Below are 17,474 nucleotides of genomic sequence, written 5' to 3' on the forward strand. Positions count from 1 at the left end.
GGGGGGGCAGGAGTGGGAGGGGCTGTGAACAGCATGTGAGAGGCAAGAGGAAGCTCAGAGAGAGACAGACAGAGAGAGAAGGATCAACAACTGCAGGTTAGAGTTCATCAGTGGATATTCTTTCAAGACGTCGAGACTGACAGAACCATATTCAACACAAAGGTAAGAAAACAGCACATGCTTTAACAACACTCTAAGACAAGACAAGAGAAACTTTCCACTCATTTAAGTTTACAAGATTCAGTACATCTTTACTCTTATCTCTCTTTTTTGTTTGTTTGATTGCACTTGTTTTTCCTGTCTGCATCTTCCCCACGAGACTGTCCATGGTTAACCGGTTAACCGTTAAAAAGTGCGTAACCGAGGGCACACTAATGGTTAACCGAGATAACGGTGAATGAAAAGCTTGAAAACGTGCAGCCCTAAACGTGACAAATGCTCTCACACGAAGAAGTTTCACAAAATCTCGTAACATATCGCCTCAAATCGCAAAAGCTGCACTTGTTTAAGCGTCGTAAACCCGCGTGGAGACCGCCATGGAAGCGCACGAGACTGAAGTCAATAAACAAATGTGCTGCAGTCGTGCGGATCGGTCTGTTTTTGTTTATTTCCGTGATTTTCGCAGGATGTTTTGTTGCTGTTTGCTTGTCTGGAAAAAATCTACATATCGACACGTGCATGGGTTTGTACAATATCAGTGCAAGCAGCAGCAGCAAGAAATCAAAAGTTTTAAAAAGTCTGATCAGGAAGTAAGAATAAAGTTTGAGATCCTGTGAATGTAAAGTGCAACGATCAATGTGACACTCGTAAGATGGCATAATGCAATTGATTTACTTTTTAAAGCTATAGTCGGGATATCGAGTGTCAAGACTGCACATTTTTGAGTTCTTAGCCGCAAAATGCCATTAAAGATTGAGATTGCTTTGCCGTCTTTGCATCAAGTTAAGTGTGAAAGGAAAAGGAGCCATTCTTCGCTGACAGATTTACCACCTAAAGAAAACGTTTTGAACAGGAAGTAGTGGCTTGTATCTCGAACCTGTGGGTGGTGCGGTAAAATGTGTAATGTATTTGTGTTACTTTAAAGGATTGTCCTTCGACTAAACTTCAGGGGTAGCATGTTTTATACAAGAAATAGTTTGGAGAGGACATTGTTTGAGCTTAGAAAAGAAATGACTATCTGCAATTTGTTTTCCGTGACCTTAAAGGGACTATACGGAGATTAAAATGTTAAAATTAAGTATTTTCCTCCCCCTACATGCTTCAACCATGTCCTAATGTGTAGAATGAGCCCCAACCTGTTCACCACAACTGCCTCTAAAATCCTGCACTGTCACTCAAAAAGTTTTTACTTCGGGTCCGCAGTGCCGTCATGCACGATCTTAATATAGAACCTGCAGTTACACGTATGACCTGAGGTGGCAGTAGTGAGTATAAAGTGGTAACTTGCATGCACAAAGACCAGACAGGTACGCATCAACTCGTCTAAGCTCAGGTAAGAACATACAGTGCCTCTCGAAAGTACTAATACACATTAAAGTTTGCACATTTTGTCATGTTTACAACCATAAACATATGATTTTTTTTAACTGAAATTTAACACAGAAGTAACAGACAACTGTGAAGTGAAAGCAAAATGATACATGATTCTGTTTTTTTTTTTTCAAAAAATAGAAAAGTGAAAAGTGGGGCTTGCATAAGTATTCATACAGCATGAATGAATACTTTGTGGAACCCCCTTTTGCTGCAATAACAGCACAAGTCTTTTGGGGTTTGACTCTACAAGGTTTGCACATGTAGAGACTGACATTTTAGCCCATTCCTCTTTACAAAACAACTCAAGCTCTGTCACATTAGAAGGAGAGCGTTTGTGAACAGCAGTTTTCAGGTCTTTCCACAGATTTTCAATAGGATTTAGGTCAGGACTTTGACTGGGCCATTCTAACACATTAATATGTCTTTATCGAACCATTCCATTGTAGATTTATCTTTGTGTTTAGGGTCATTGTCCTGCTGAAGGTGAATCTCCGCCCCAGCCTCAGTTCTCTTGTGACTCCAGCAGGTTTTCCTCCAAAATGTCCCTGTATTTGGCTCCATCCATGTTCCCAACTATTCTTACAATGTCCCCAGTCCCCGCTGAGGAAAAGCAGCCCCACAGCATGATGCTCCCCCCACCATATTTGACACTGGGGATGGTGCACTCAGGACCATGAGCAGTGTCAGGTTTGCTCCATACATAACGTTTTGCATTTGGGCCAAAAAGTTACATTTTTGTCTCATCTGACCAAAGCTCCTTCTTCCACATGGAGCTGTGTCCTCCATATGACTTCTACAAACTTCAAACAGGATTTCTTATGGCCTCCTTTCAATAATGTCTTTCTTCTTCCACTCGTCCATGAAGATTTGTGTAGATACGACTTATAGTTGTCCCATGTACAGATTCCCCCAGCTCAGCGGCAGGACTTCAGCTCCTCCAGAGTTGTCTTGGGGCACTGGTTTCTTTCCAGTGCTCTCCTTGTTCGGTCTGATATTTTAGGTGGACGACCACGTCTTGGTAAGTGTGCAGTGGTGCTTTACTCTTTCCATTTCCAAACAATGGATTGAACAGTGCTCCGGGAGATGTTTAAATCTTGGGAAATCTTTGTATAACTTAACACTTCTTTAAACTTCTCCACAGCTTTATCCCTGACCTCTTTGGTGCTCCTTGGCCTTCATGATGTTGTTTAGTGACCAATACACTCTGACCTTTGCTCTGAGGCCCTCACAGAACAGCTGTAATTATACTGAGAGTAGATTACACACAGGTGACCTCTATTTAACCGTTAGGCCAAGGTGTGAACATTCTGGAGTCATTAGGAATGTTATAAAGGCAATTTAATGCACTCAGAAAAATGCTGTATGAATACTTATGCACGCCCCACTTTTCACTTTTTGGAAAAATAACAGAATCATGTATCATTTTGCTTTCACTTCACAGTTGTCTGTTACTTGTGTGTGAACTTTCAGTGCAAAATTCAAACTAAAATCTTTATGTTTAGGGTTGTGAACATGACAAAATATGCAAAGGTGCAAGGTGTATTAGTACTTTTGACAGGCACTGTATCTCAGTATGGAAAAACGGTGGCCTGTTCCTTTAAAAGCACAATGCAGAGTGACAGGAGGAAGTTCAACAGGGCTTAAACAAAACGTCTGGTTGTGGAATGGAATATATGAAAATAAGAAGCTGCGTATTTTATTCTCTCATAGGCTCTAGTATTTAAAGTCAGACTGCAAAACTGTAGGAGCTATTTTAATGATGATTAAAGTGATTCTTCTATCTTTAATTTGGGCACCTAGGGTAAAGCAGAGAATCCAGCACGCACCTGTTGTTTTTGTTATTATTATCAGTAGAGAATAAACCTTTTCAAATGCTGTACTTTTACTTTACTTTTGATACTGCGTGAACCTCGAACCCATTATTCTGTCCTTACAATGGTGTCACTACCGGGGCTAGACATATGGCGAACAAAAAATACTCTGGAGGATATGTAGAGATTGCTGTGTCTTTACTAATTTGTAAGTAACATGAATGAAATATGTTTTATATACCAACTATCGGTCACTTTGTGTGTGTTTGTGCTGAAGTTTAAGGTTGGAAATATCTACTATATGTTACAAGGGAGGAAGAGATGACATACTCAGAAATAAAGTTAGGCAATTATTTATTCTCAACATGGATAAGGGTTCCCGTAGAATATTACTTGATCGCTCTGTTTACAAATACAGTCACAATATTAAAGGAACAGGCCAGTTCATGTGTACCTGTCTGGTCTTCACTTGTGCCCTCAGTCACGTAACACAACACAGACGGCGTTAGCATTTAGCCTGAAGACAGAAGCTACCAAGCTCTTCCACGTTTTCCCTATTTAAAGGGGCTAGATGCAAGGTGGCTATTTTATACTCACTACTGCCACCTCAGGTCATGCGTGTAACTGCACCTTCTATATTAAGCTCGTGCAGCAAAGTGAAGATTTTACTGCGCGGATGTCGAACTGCTGCTGGTATTATTACGCCTTACAATATAGTTCCCCTTTTTATCTGCTTAGAAAATCCACATTGTTTAATTTTGTGTAATTATACTTTAACACTTGTTGTGGATTTTCTTGCTTAATAAAGCTCACGAGATGTTTGTCTAGTCAAGATGTGAAGTTTATTACACAATGCATTGCGGAGAGGTTACACATAACGCGAGTTCCGGGTAAGCTCTGCCCGGCTCAGCTTTGGCATCACCTTATAAAGGTGAGCCCACCAAAGACAGAGCAGCATGACAGGGTTCATACAGTAGGTCACACAACAAAGGGAAGCACAGAAACACATAGAAATGGTAATACAGTTGGAGATGTCAATGCAGGCCACCAAAAGGCGCTTTGCATGGTAATGCATCAAGGTGGCGTTTGGAGACAGAAGGAGATCTTTGTCATGTTGAGGAAACGGGCCAGTTGGACCCTATTGTCTAGAAGTGTGAGGGTCTCGTCTGGAGTACAGGAAGAAGCCGGTCTTGTCACCCAGCAGGGAACCAAGCTGGCGCCAGCTTGGTCACTCGCTTAACTTTAACTAAACTTGTCACAACACACTTCACGTAACCATATTTAAATAGGGAAAATGTGGAAGAGCTTGGTAGCTTCTATCTTCACGCCGTCTGTGCTGCGTTTACGTGACTGAGGGCACGCGTGAAGACCAGACAGGTACAAATGAACTCGTCTAAGCTCAGGTAAGAACATATCTCAGTATGTAAAAACGGTGGCCTGTTCCTTTAAAAACTATATTTACCAGATTGTCAGGCACTAAAACACATGTGTGGGCCCAGCAAACGTCCCGGCCACCCCACAGGAAATTGGAAACTTGCCCAGTAGGCGGCACCGTTACATATAGAATGTGATAGAGCGAACAATAAAGGAATTATCATGAAAAGTGTATTTTGACTAACCCTTTTATCATATACTTATTACGATACCAAAGGGAAAAGTTCATGCTTAGGAATGACTATGGGGAGGACAATAGTGAAAGCTACACGTGGGGGACAATCTGGGGAATCTTAGTGGATGAAGAAGAAGGGGGCGTGTCCCAAAAAGGGCAGAGGCCGAGCAAAGCGTCACTCAGGACTCAGGAATGCAGATGTGGGGAAAGTCCTAAATGTAAATGTCAATGCAAATGAAACCAAATATATCATTTATGAAGTAGGCAGTGCTTGATTTAGAATGGGGAGGGTGACGAGGGCACGGCTGAATACACAAAAATGTAAATCTCTGGTATGGCCTGTTGGCATTATGACACTTGGAGAGAACATCATTCTAACTCTGTTGTTTAAAGGTCTTGAAGCTGAGGTTGAGAATTTACTGCCCAAGACAAACCACAATGATCGACCTGCCTGTGACTTTGAGAACGCCATTCATGCAATTATAACTTTGCGACTTGATAATTGTCACTCTGTGTACATTGGTCTTGGTCAGAATTCAATTCGTCGTCTCCAGGGGGCGCTAAACGCAGCTGCTCATCTCTTTACAGGGATCAAAAAACGACAGCAAATCACCCCTGTGTTAGCTGCTCTACATCGGCTTCCTGTGTGTTATAGGGTAAGGTTTAAAGGGACTATACGGAGTTTAAAAATGTTAAAATTATGTATTTTCCTCCCCCTACATGTTCCAGCCATGTCCTAGTGTGTAGAATGAGCTCAGACCTGTTCACCACAACTGCCTCTAAAATCCTGCACTGTCACTCAAACAGTTGTTACTTCGGGTCTGAAGTGCCGTCATGCCCGAGCTTAATAAAGAAGGTGCAGTTACACATATGACCTAAGGGGGAAGTAGTGAGTATAAAATGGCTAACTTGCATCTAGCCCCTTTAAGTCAGGGGTCATCAAACTACGGCCCGCGAGATGATTTAACCCGGCCCTGACTTGAAGAGCACAAATCCCTGAGTATGTCAAAAAAAAGAAAGTAAGTCTCTAGCCCATTCCACATGTGCAGAGTTATGATTTTTTAAACTAAATAACCAGCATACTCATTCCAGCCACTAGGGGGCAACTTAAATAAATATAAAAGAATAAGCCAAATCAGAATTGTCAGTATGCATGCGGGGTGATATTCTGGTCAAAGTTCACAACTACCCACGGTGTCAACTATTATAGCCAACCCTGGCTACAATAGCCTGGTCTGCTGATCAGCTACTGTTGAAGGTTCCTACCCCCAACCCTGTGACCGGCGGTGACAGGGCTTTCTCTGTTGCAGCTCCTGAACGGTGCAATGAACTGTGGAGCTGCACAGACGCTCGATCATTTTTAAACCCCACTAAAGACAGATTTCTACTCCAAAGCTTTTAACACTGTCTAGCACATATCATGGCCAGAATCGGAGCTGCTAGTGCTGCTTGTATATTGTCTTTATTTGGAAGTGTAGACCTTTTTGTGAAGCACTTTTATCAATGTGTTTAAATGTGCTTTACAAATACATTTTTACTTTGATTAGGTAGAGTCATTATAAAATGTGTGAGTAAAAGAAGAAGCTTGGGGCTTTTCCATCTGGATCTGCCTTGGGAGACGTCGTGCATCCTTGTATTTGGATGTAATCTCATCAAATCGGTCTAAGTAAAAGGACCCTTATTGCATTGGATTTGGACTGTGTGGATTTATTTGGATTTAGCATCTACAAGGCATGACCTTTACAGCCAAAGGGTTGTACGTAAAGCCCAAGAGATAATGGGGTGTCCGGATCATCCGCTTTTTCAGGAGTTTAACTTACTCCCCTCCGGACGCAGGATAAGAATGCCCTGTACTCGAATTCGTCGGGCCAGGGCCTCTTTTATTCATTCCAGAGGCTGTTGCAAAGATAAACGATCATAAGTATCGCATCTAAGTATCGCAGTACATACCTTGTAATTGTCACTATAGTATCCTTTAAGTACCACAATAAGTACCTAGAATTACCACTGTAATTACCACTGTAAGTGCCAAGGACTTACCGGCTCGTAATGTAAAGTGTTAAAATGTTGACTAAGTTCGTTGAAAAGTCTGGTGTGAACTTATTTAGCTCTGATCAGGAAAACCAAGAAGCGCTTTGCAAAACCCCACATGACGCACGGTGCGTTGTTTGCCTTAGACGTGACATAAGGAAATGTAAACGAGAGTGACCAATGTCCATCTCCTGGTTGCGCTGCACAGCCGCTTAGACCTTCGCCCCCCAGTCTAATGTCCCACCTTTTCATTTTTAACTCTAGATTTACACAGAGAATGAGAAATTACCCTCCAGTGTTGTCCAGTTTTCTGAGTCATTAAAGAAATTGTGCCAAAATGAACGAGAATGAGAAAACGTTATTGTTATTCATTCCAGTGAAGAGCAATTCTCTGCAGCAGCCCCGGCCATACAGACACACAGAACAAACATTTGAAGTCTGTGCCGCAACAGTTCACATCGGTTCAGCAAGACAAAGTAAAAACACAAACTCTCAGATTGGATAAATGAGTTTGAATAACGATTCGTTCGGCTCAGAGGCAAATCAAAACGCATTAAATCTACATTTCTTAATATTATATAATATGGTTAGTAGGGATGCACCGATACCGATACCGATACCAGCTGATACCGATACCGATATCAGCTGAGGAGAGAAAATAGCAACAAACTGGAGAATTCTTTAGTGGAAATACAATAATCCACATAGAGCTGACTTTACTACAGACTGCGCTCTCTAAATCAGAGTCTGAGCTGGATTTAACCAGAGCTTAATGTTGTTAGTGCTGCAGCGTCTGCAGTGTTTACAACATACAGGCTAATGTTGCTAACTCGCGGCTAGCAGTTTTGGCCATTCTGACGCCGTTTTATGCCCAGGGGTTTATTCATCTGAAAAACTAAACCAGCGACTAAAAAGTCCTCAGAAAATCCAAATTAAAGACATACAGCATGTTTATATTGAGCGAAAATGAGCTGCAGCAGAACAGTGAAAACGCTGTAGCTACTCGCTAAGTTGCTACAAAAACACAAGGAAATCTACAGGAGCTGAAGTATAGACGAAAAGAGACCATTTAAGTAACATCTCAATACTATTGTTAAATAAAAATACATAAATGAATAAAGCACAGGCATTGAGGAGCTTTTGGACATGGGCTTTTCTGTCTATGATGGACGGTGCAATAAAAATTAAAAATTATATTGAATGAAAATAAAATAAATAAATGGCATCAGCACAATTCTAATACAACTGCTCTTAAATGTGTCGCCTACTTTACTTACGGAAATGTACATGAGTAAATTAACTAATTACAAATCTGCTGTGAAAAAAGTCAGAATGTTGAAGAAAATGCCTTGTACTCGTATCGGTATTCGGTATCGGCGAGTACTTAAATCAAAGTACTCGTACTCGTATCGGTTTTAGAAAAAGTGGTATCGGTGCATCCCTAATGGTTAGTCTGGTGTTATAAGTGATTTGCCTCAGGTGCACTGTGCTTGGGTCAGACTGTTTTTAATGCAGGCTACTAGTTACCATAGACATGCACTAGCTTAGCACTAGCCTAGCGCCACTAAACTCTTCAAATATAAGGACTGCATGAATTAAATAAATGTATAAAACATCTCCAGAAATTAACAAGACTCTGGATAACTAGGAAGCCCTATGTCAAAAATCCTGAGATATCCCTTTAAGTTGTTTCATTTTGTTGCATCTTCTTCCATATATGATCTGTTTTCTGGATTTTGTTCAATAAATCGTGAAAGAATGAAGTGTCCAAAAGCAGATTAAAAGGAAACAATTATGTCCATATCAAACATGTTTCGCTCCATGGCGTCTTGTCCAGGAGGGTTTTATGAAAATGCACTCCCTATATTAATGTGTCTGTGTCACAGGCTTTTACGTGGAGGAGACACGTCGACTGAACGAGGGAAAGACAAAACCATGAACCAAGCCGTGGGACATGGACCACCTGCCAACGCTGTGAGTGCCCTCCAAAAGCAAGATAACACGATTTTAACATGAGGATTGTTCCCACTGTCGGCTTCTAATCCTGCAGCGAACGTCAACTATCTAAAAGCTTCTCGACTGAAGCTGACAGCCTATATCGGTCAGTGTAAGTGTAAATACTACATTGACAGAAAAGACAAAGGGACAGAGGGATATTGTTCATCCAGGAGATCATTTTATTCACTCAAACTTGGCTGTAAATACTGTTTAAGTGGCGCTAGCCCGCAGTTAGCTTTGCCCGTTAGCATGTTAGCTTCTTCTTCGTGATTCTTTTAGTGTGTATTGGGGCCTCCGACCCAGAGCAGCGAAGTTGCAATTGTGGTTTTCTGGCCAGAGACACCAGGGGGAGATGAAAGACCCTCCAATCATCCCATTAACACTTGTATTACCCCCAGAGGGACTACGGAAAGGATTTATTAAGGTAAACAAGTTACTTAGTACTGCTTTAATATGTGGTTAAGTTCATTTTCACCTGTTGAGCTGCCTGACCAATTAGTGGAGTCCCTCTATATGTGGATTTAGACCCTATTAGTGTTTTACTATTTAGATCAGGGGTGTCCAAAGTGCGGCCCTCAGACCAATTTATGGTGGCCCTCGGCCTCTTGCTGTACCGGTACACATCACCAGAGATGGACCTTTTTATTTGAAATGTAATAATTCTATACAATTCTAACCTAACAACTAACATTTTATTGTGAGACAGAGCTGGCATGAAGGTTTTAAGCTTAAAGAGAGGTATGGGGCACAATTTAAAGCTCTGCTAGTCGAAGGTTTTGCGGCACTAACTACTGATCTACGGCCCTTCACCCCGTGTACACTTCAACATGCGGCCCCCCATGAAAAAAGTTTGGACACCCCTGATTTAGATATACAGATCCTTTCCAAAACATTAGAATATCATGGAAAAGTTGATTTATTTCCATAATTACATTCAAAACGTTAAGCTTCCATAGATTATAGATTCAGGGCCCACAACTTAAACCATTTCAAGTATTTAGTTGTTTATTTGTATATATTTGGGCTTCACAAAACCCACAAAGACAGGATTTCCAAAAAATAGAATAATGTGAAGAAATCAGCCCAAACTTTACATAAATGTTTTAAACTGAGTGTCACACACGACTCATCTACTGAACTCAAAGCACCTGCACAGGTTTTCCCAGATTCCCAGACTGCAGACTTGACAACTGGCCAGAAGACCATCATTGAGACCCTCCATAGGCTGTTCACAGAGTGCTGTGTCCAAGCAGATCAATGGCAAGTCTAGTGGAAGGGCAAAATGTGGCAGGAGAAGATGCACCAGCAGAAGATCTGACCGTGGGCTTCAGTGGATTTTAAAACGGTGAATATTTATGAATCTGGCAGAGATCCAGAAAGAGTGGAATGAGGCGGAGTCACAGCTTCAAAAACCACCACATTCAGACGTATCCGGGAGACGGGAGACAACTGTCAGGTTCTTCTGAGCCTGAGCCAACGAAGGAAGAGTCTCAACTGGGCCGAGGAGAAGAAGGACTGTTGGCCAGCGGTCCAAGGTCCTCTTTTCCCATGAAAGTAAAGTGTGCCTTTCATTCAGGAATCAAGGTCCAAGGGTTTGGAGGAAGACGGGTGAAGAACAGAACCCCAAGCTGCTTGAGGTCCAGTGTGAAATACCCACAGTCAGTCTTGATTTGGGGCAATGTCCAGTGCAGGTGTTGGTAAACTCTCCTTTCTTACAGTTTTTCTCCATTGATTTGGCTCATTTCTTGAAACGGAAATTACATTCTCAAAACAACATGGACAAATCTCCAAACCGCTTGGCAAATTTTCACAACAGAATTGAATATCTCATGAATTTCATCAAATGTCTAAGTCCATGTCTCAATGTCTCAGTACATCTTTGCAAATGATGAAGTACATGTAGCCGACAATTAGCACAATTTCCTGATTGTTGATTCTCAGTCTGATGGTTGTTCGCTCCAAAACGTGTCAGCGTCATTTCATTGTATAAGTCGTCACATGCACAATTGCATCAAACTGTCAAAATTGGTCAAGAACACAACACCATGAATACCATATCTGTTGTGAAACTCCAGCTTTATTTACAGCACTGTAGGCTGCATATCATTTTAATAGTTTTTTGTTTGTGTGTTATGTTACAGTATGTTATGCTGAACAACACATTTTCTTAGTAGTTCTTTAGTTTTAGCAGACTTGCCTTGTCTGCTATAACTCCATGTTCCACTTCATCTTGGAGGAGCACCTGATTTTTAATGATTTTGAAACATTTTAGAACATTTGCTGTACTAGGTGTACAGCACTCCCGACCCACCCTCCTCTTACAATGTAAAATCTTCTTTTCTCTCTGATGTATGTTACTTTATTTGTGTGAACGATAATAGTTTCAATTTCCTTGGCAGTGTGAGTGCACCGTGTGAAGTCGAACCTTGGAGGCTACTCTTACCCTCAAATCCTATTTCTTTGTTTCTTTTTCAGTTTTATACACAATTGTATGACAAAAAAGTTACAGTCGGCTGAAAGGTGGACATGAGGGACATTTCAAAGGTCCTCTGCCAGTGTGACAAAACATCTGAACATTTAGACTTGCAGTGCTCACACAATGCCAAAGGGACAACGCATTTTGGGGGCACTGACTGCTTAAATGAGAAGGAAATTTAGTTTTGAAGCATGAGTGAACCGTTTTGGGAGAGATATGAGCTTTTGCAGGTGAGCTATAGTGTTGAGCTGAACTGTAATGATCTTAGAGTTTTAAGAATGTAATTTCTGTTTCAAGAAATGAGCCAAACCAAAGGAGAAAAACTGTAGATCCAAGGTCACCGCATCAGTCTACCAGAATGTTTTAGAGGACTTCATGATTCTTTCTGCTGAGGATCTGTAAGGAGATGCAGATTTCATCTTCCAGCAGGACCTGGCCCCTGCCCATACCGCCAGAAGCACCAAAACCTGGTTTGATGCCCATGCCATCACAGCGCGTGACTGGCCAGCCAACTCGCCGGACCTAAACCCCACTGAGAATCTATGGGGTTTTATCTGTATGCAGCAGTGTTTTGCCTGTACTGAGTGTGTTAGTGCCATGCTGCAGAGCCACTTAAAGGTGCAGCAGCGCAGATATGATTATAAAGGACCTTTGGTGAGAAATGTATTGCACTATATTAATGTCAATTTGTGGACGATGAAGAGATGAGTTGAGTCTCTATGGGAAAACCTGACGCCTCCTCATAACATACAGTAATTTCCACCATACACAGAAACCAGCCCTTCATAATAAGGGAGGACTTTGTTAAGTAGTGACACCACAAAGACAAAGTAGTTAAGATACTTTTGCTCAGCCTTAGCGCGTAGGTCGTCTAATTAACATTTATTCATGGAATTCCAGGTAAAAAATAATAATTTACACTGTAAATTCAACAATTTCAAAGTATTCCCAATACTGCTTAAACATAATTACAGTGGTGTCAAAATACTCGCGTCAGAGAAACATTACTTTAGAATAATTTCACTAGGTAACGGTCACACCCAAATAATTGGCCTCAATTACTTAATGGATCAATAATTTTCTTTTCTTACATTCTGAAAGAAAACTTGAGTAATACTGCCTCTGAGAAGTGATGGATGGATGGACTGATATAGATGGATGGATGGATGGATGGATGGATGGATGGATGGATGGATGGATGGAAAACTCATAGAAGCAAGCAAGAAGCAAGCTCTGAGAAGCAAACTAGACAAGACCTCATATTTACACTAGGAGGAGGACGACTGGGTATCACCCTGTCAGTCTAATAAAGATTGCAGGCCATGCTTTTAAAAAACAACAAACATGACATTCTTTCACTGATTAGATTGAAGTGTGACTGAGACAATACACTAACCTTGGATAATAAAATGTCTCAGTGACATGAACTTTATCTATGGATTAGCAAACCTTCCAAAAGTTTGACAAAGACAAATCTAAACAATGTTTCCCTTAAATCTGCTCATTCAAAAGATGACCTTCAGCTTTAACCTAACAAAGCATCTCCTATTGTGTCCACAGACGCAGCTCGTGAGGATGGATTCACACAATGGAATGCGGCCCGTTTGTCCCAGATGTGCTCATCAGAGCCACCTAATTTTCGGATTGCTAAAAACACTGCCAGTTTGCGTTGACTGCGCTGTCGACCCAACATGGACCAATCCGCAAGAAAACTGGCCCGAGGGTGGAGTCGTGGTGTCCGGAGGCGGTCCGTTTGAAGGCGAAATCGGACCATGTCGAATTATTGTCCAACATCCCAAATACACAGTACTTGAAGAAGTGTTTGGCCGTAGAGAAATACTGATAGTTTACAAAACCGGGGCATATAAACTACCAAGACGCAGTGGGAATACATTGAATAATCATGCTGCGAAGTTTAAAATGCCAAATGCAACTACCCAACCTGAGAAGTGTAACATGCAATATTTGGGCCAGGCTAATGCGACAAACATCACTCAAGGTGAAACAAAATGTGCAATGACAAGTAAGCAAACCAACCTGTCCCACAATGTACACGTGCATCCAAGTGACAAAATGTTTTTGGCATCTAAACCACAGACTATAAAGCTGTTAAACAGCAAAGAAGACGTGTCAAGACTTGTCGTTTCAGAGAATCGTGCCAAACAACTGGAGAGCTTTGTTGAGAAGTCATGCCTGGCCCAACTTCTGGAAAAAAACAGTAAAGAGCAAGTGCTGAAACATCTCGTCTCAAAAGTGAGAGACTCGAGGAAGCCGAACGATGGAATGAACGTGCGTGATGCTTATGTGAGAAACTGGAGACATAACCAAGAGGTTAAAGCAATGGTAGAGAATGTCCAAACTACAACAGTGCCTGGGTATAGACTAAATACAAAGCCACCACAGAGAAAGCATGGCAATACGTACATGGTCTCACAGCAAGCAAACGGCATCCAGAGTGTGGGCACAATACACACACCGAACATGTGCTGCGCTTTGGAGAAATCTGTTCTTCAAAATTGCGGAGACATGTGGAGTGATTGCTGCGGGCAAGCTTATGAGACAAACTGGACATTTACCCAAGATGCTTCTCGTATCCGAAGTGAAGCTGTGCCTATAAACGCCCAACATGCAAGTTTAACTAAGGCTGGAAACTTGGTACAGCATGTCAGGCTACTAGAAGGAGTCACGGTCTGCCCGTATGAAGTTACAATACAAGAAAACGTGTATCATCCTGAGTTTGACAAGTTACATGAAGATGAATTGAGAAACTGGCACCAGAACAACATAATTTCTTACGAATTTGATCAATGTAATGCATTTCCCCCCACATTTACAACTTCAACAGAACATGTCACCCCACCAAGTGCAAACAATTGGCCGTACAAAGTTGCAACACACCATATTATTCCTAGTGACGCAGAAACAAGAAGCGAGTGTCATTGCGAACTGCCTAATCAGAAAGCATTTCCCTGTTCTATAACGCCTGAAGCAGACGAGCAAACAACAGTAAAAGCCACAAACTGGATTGGCAGGATGGCAGCACAGCAAAATCAAATGCCGGCCAAGACTCTACCCAAACAAAACATGAACTCTAACAGCGTCTATCGCAATGAATTTGTCGATCCTAGACAATTGCCACAGCAGGCAACGTCTGTAGCACAAGTTCAATCCCCAACAGAAGCGATGGACTTAATGTACAAGATGGCAACCGAAGAAAATCAAATGGAGGCAGCCAAGCTAAGCAACCAGGAAGTGGACATCTTGTACCCTTGTAGCATTTTCAGTAGCAATTTGGCTGATCCAAACTCACAAACGACCGCAACAGAGCAAGGAAAGTTCACAGACGATGTGATAATCGTGGATTCTGAGATCACAACAACAGAAAAGTGTTCTCAAATTGAACCAGTGGAGTTAGGCAACCGACAAACACAAAGCTCTTGCTACCCGTACAGTGTCTTTAATTTGGTGGACCCTACACCAATGGCAACCGCTACAGAGCAAGGAAAGCCGACACAAGATGGGACCGCTATGGCTTCCAACAGTGCAACAACAGAAAATTGGGCGCTAATTGAATTAGAGAAGCTATGTAATCAACCTGTGTTAAATTCTGGGAACATTTATGATGTGGCTAACGGTGAACCAAATCCAGTTTCTACGGCGCAAGTAACGCCGGTGGAAGATGTGGTTGAAATGGCATTCATGATGGCGACACAAGAAAACTATATTCAAATCCAAAAGGAGATTTCAAGCGACAAGGACGTTGGTATAATGCAACCTCCGAGCAACCCTTGTAACCAGCCGAATAAACCTGACACATTGCCAAAGACAGCGCCCTTTCCAGATATTGCAAATTCGCCACAAAAAGGAACCGACTTGATACAACAAACTGCTTCTGAAGATAAGAATCCACACATTGAAGAAGCCAGCAAGTCAACCAACACGGAAAGAAATCCCTGTGCCATAACCTCTGTAGGGAAACTGCATGTATTTGACACGATTGACGACTTGATGTATGCCATCAAGACACACAAGTTTCCATCCCACAATAATGTCCAGAGTAATAAACCGAATCTGCAAAAAACTTCTGTAAGCACAAAGGAAAAAGATTCGGAGAAAGAAGACACGGGGAGTGGACCCTGCCTTGCACACCATCATCCCAAAATGTCTGATCTCGAATTTACATTTCCAGATAAAACAAGTGAGATTGTGGAAGCTGAAAGTCCTCAAAAGCGGAAAAGCGGGACGACGACGCTGGCCTTTGATCAACAAAACTGCGCCGCTATCAGAGTGAATGAACAAGTCACAAATCAATCTGACGATATCTGGGTGCAAGATAAGAACACAGACCGACTACAGAGTGCCATTGAAATCGAAAGACATAAGCTCAGAACCCAAAGGGCAATAATAAAACAACTTAAGAGATTATTAACAAGACCAAAATGTGATGTGGTGTGTGCAGAAGATGTGGCTGACAATGAGTACAGGGGAAAACAAACTGCCACAACTGACATATCCGACCTTACACATCCAAGAAGTAAGGATACACTTTTGGAAGACGCTGATTGTCCGAATAAGGAAAGCACAATTCTGAATACATCAAATTCCAACGATAATAAGCACCATGAAACCCAGACAAGAATTCACACAGAAATAAAAAGAACTCTCATTAAGGAGGTAAATGTGGGCTCAAAAGGTTTGAGAGATGAAGGAATGGATTTAACAATGCCTCGTATAAAAGAAAAGAAACCAAACCAAGAGCAAAAGGAGCAACTGGACACAATGAAAATCGGTACGGATGAATCGCATGACTTTGAAAGATCTAGACTTGCAAGGGACAAGAAAATTCACGGTGAAGAAATTACTATGACAATTCAGAAAGTTGAATCGCTTATGACAACAAAATCTGGCAAAGTCTCATTGGAGAAAGATATCAAATGTGGTGCAACCAAAGGAAAATTAACTAAAATTAACCCACGGACTGAATATATCGAGGACCAAAAACTCCCAAAGGAAGACACTGATCCCAAGATAATCAGCAAAAAACTCAAAGTGGAAATGCCAGATATGGTGCCTTGTCAAAAGAAAGTAGAGAAACCTGAAGAAGACTTGACGCAAGCTAGCAAAACACTGACTACTCCACAACATAAGTCATTTCAAGCTTTCAAATCGGCGCACGTTTATGGAAATCAACCGACAGCAGTTCAGTTGGAGAAAGCTAAGGCAAGTGAAGTCGTGTTAAGAAATGAAAAATCCCTTGGAAGTACAGAATTGGGAAGAAATTTGGGCAGAAGAAGAGATTACAATGAAACACATTCCTCTGAAAGCTCTAAAGATGACAAAACCCCATTGAAAACCCGCTTTAAGAATCAGGAATTTGAAATTGCAGCCAAGAAGCCAAAGCTTGAAGTACAAGAAAGTAACAGTAAATGTTGTAAAAAGGAAATCAGTGAAGCTCAGGCAGAAGTGCAACCTTTGAACTGTCCAGAAGATGTGAGCAAGTTGGCAAATGCTAAAAATGTTGAAAAGCTGAGAGTTGGGCAAACAAATATTGCAAAACCTGAATTTTACTCTAAAAAAGAAGGAAAAGAGGAACAGATTAACCACACGGCCACTGGTTCTGTTGCAATCCAGCGAAATAAAGCAAAGTTGCAAATGCATCAAAATCAGGAAAAGGGAAACACTCTTGATTTAAAGACATGCGAAACAATGTTACACGAAACCAGAAAAACTCCAAGCCTGAATAAAGAGGTAAAGTCTCTCAAAGCTATTTCAGATGAAGCAACCAGTTTAGCAAAAGCAATTGTTGAAACGCAGCAAAACACAAGTCCAAGCAAAGGTTACAAAGAAGGAGAAAGTCTAAATCAACAAATCACAGTTCAAAAAGTAAAGTCTCAAAACTCTATTCCTGATGAAGCAACAAATCTAGCAAAAGCAAGAAGTGTGGAAAGGCAGCAGAACACAAGTCCAAGCAAAGGTTACAAAGAAGGAGAAAGTCCAAATCAACAAATCACAGTTC

The 17,474-nt window shown here is 41.5% G+C and overlaps 1 long non-coding RNA gene across 1 annotated transcript; it reads left to right on the forward strand.

Annotated features, from left to right (window-relative positions):
- Window positions 1-16,361: 16,361 nt before the first annotated feature.
- LOC306982426 lies at window positions 16,362-17,474 on the forward strand. Its single transcript, XR_013794203.1, has 2 exons — window positions 16,362-17,294; window positions 17,433-17,474. It is a non-coding gene; the product is annotated as an uncharacterized lncRNA (long non-coding RNA).

This window comes from Gobius niger, assembly GCF_951799975.1.
Source record: "Gobius niger genome assembly, chromosome: 24".
In the NCBI taxonomy this organism is placed as follows: domain Eukaryota; kingdom Metazoa; phylum Chordata; class Actinopteri; order Gobiiformes; family Gobiidae; genus Gobius; species Gobius niger.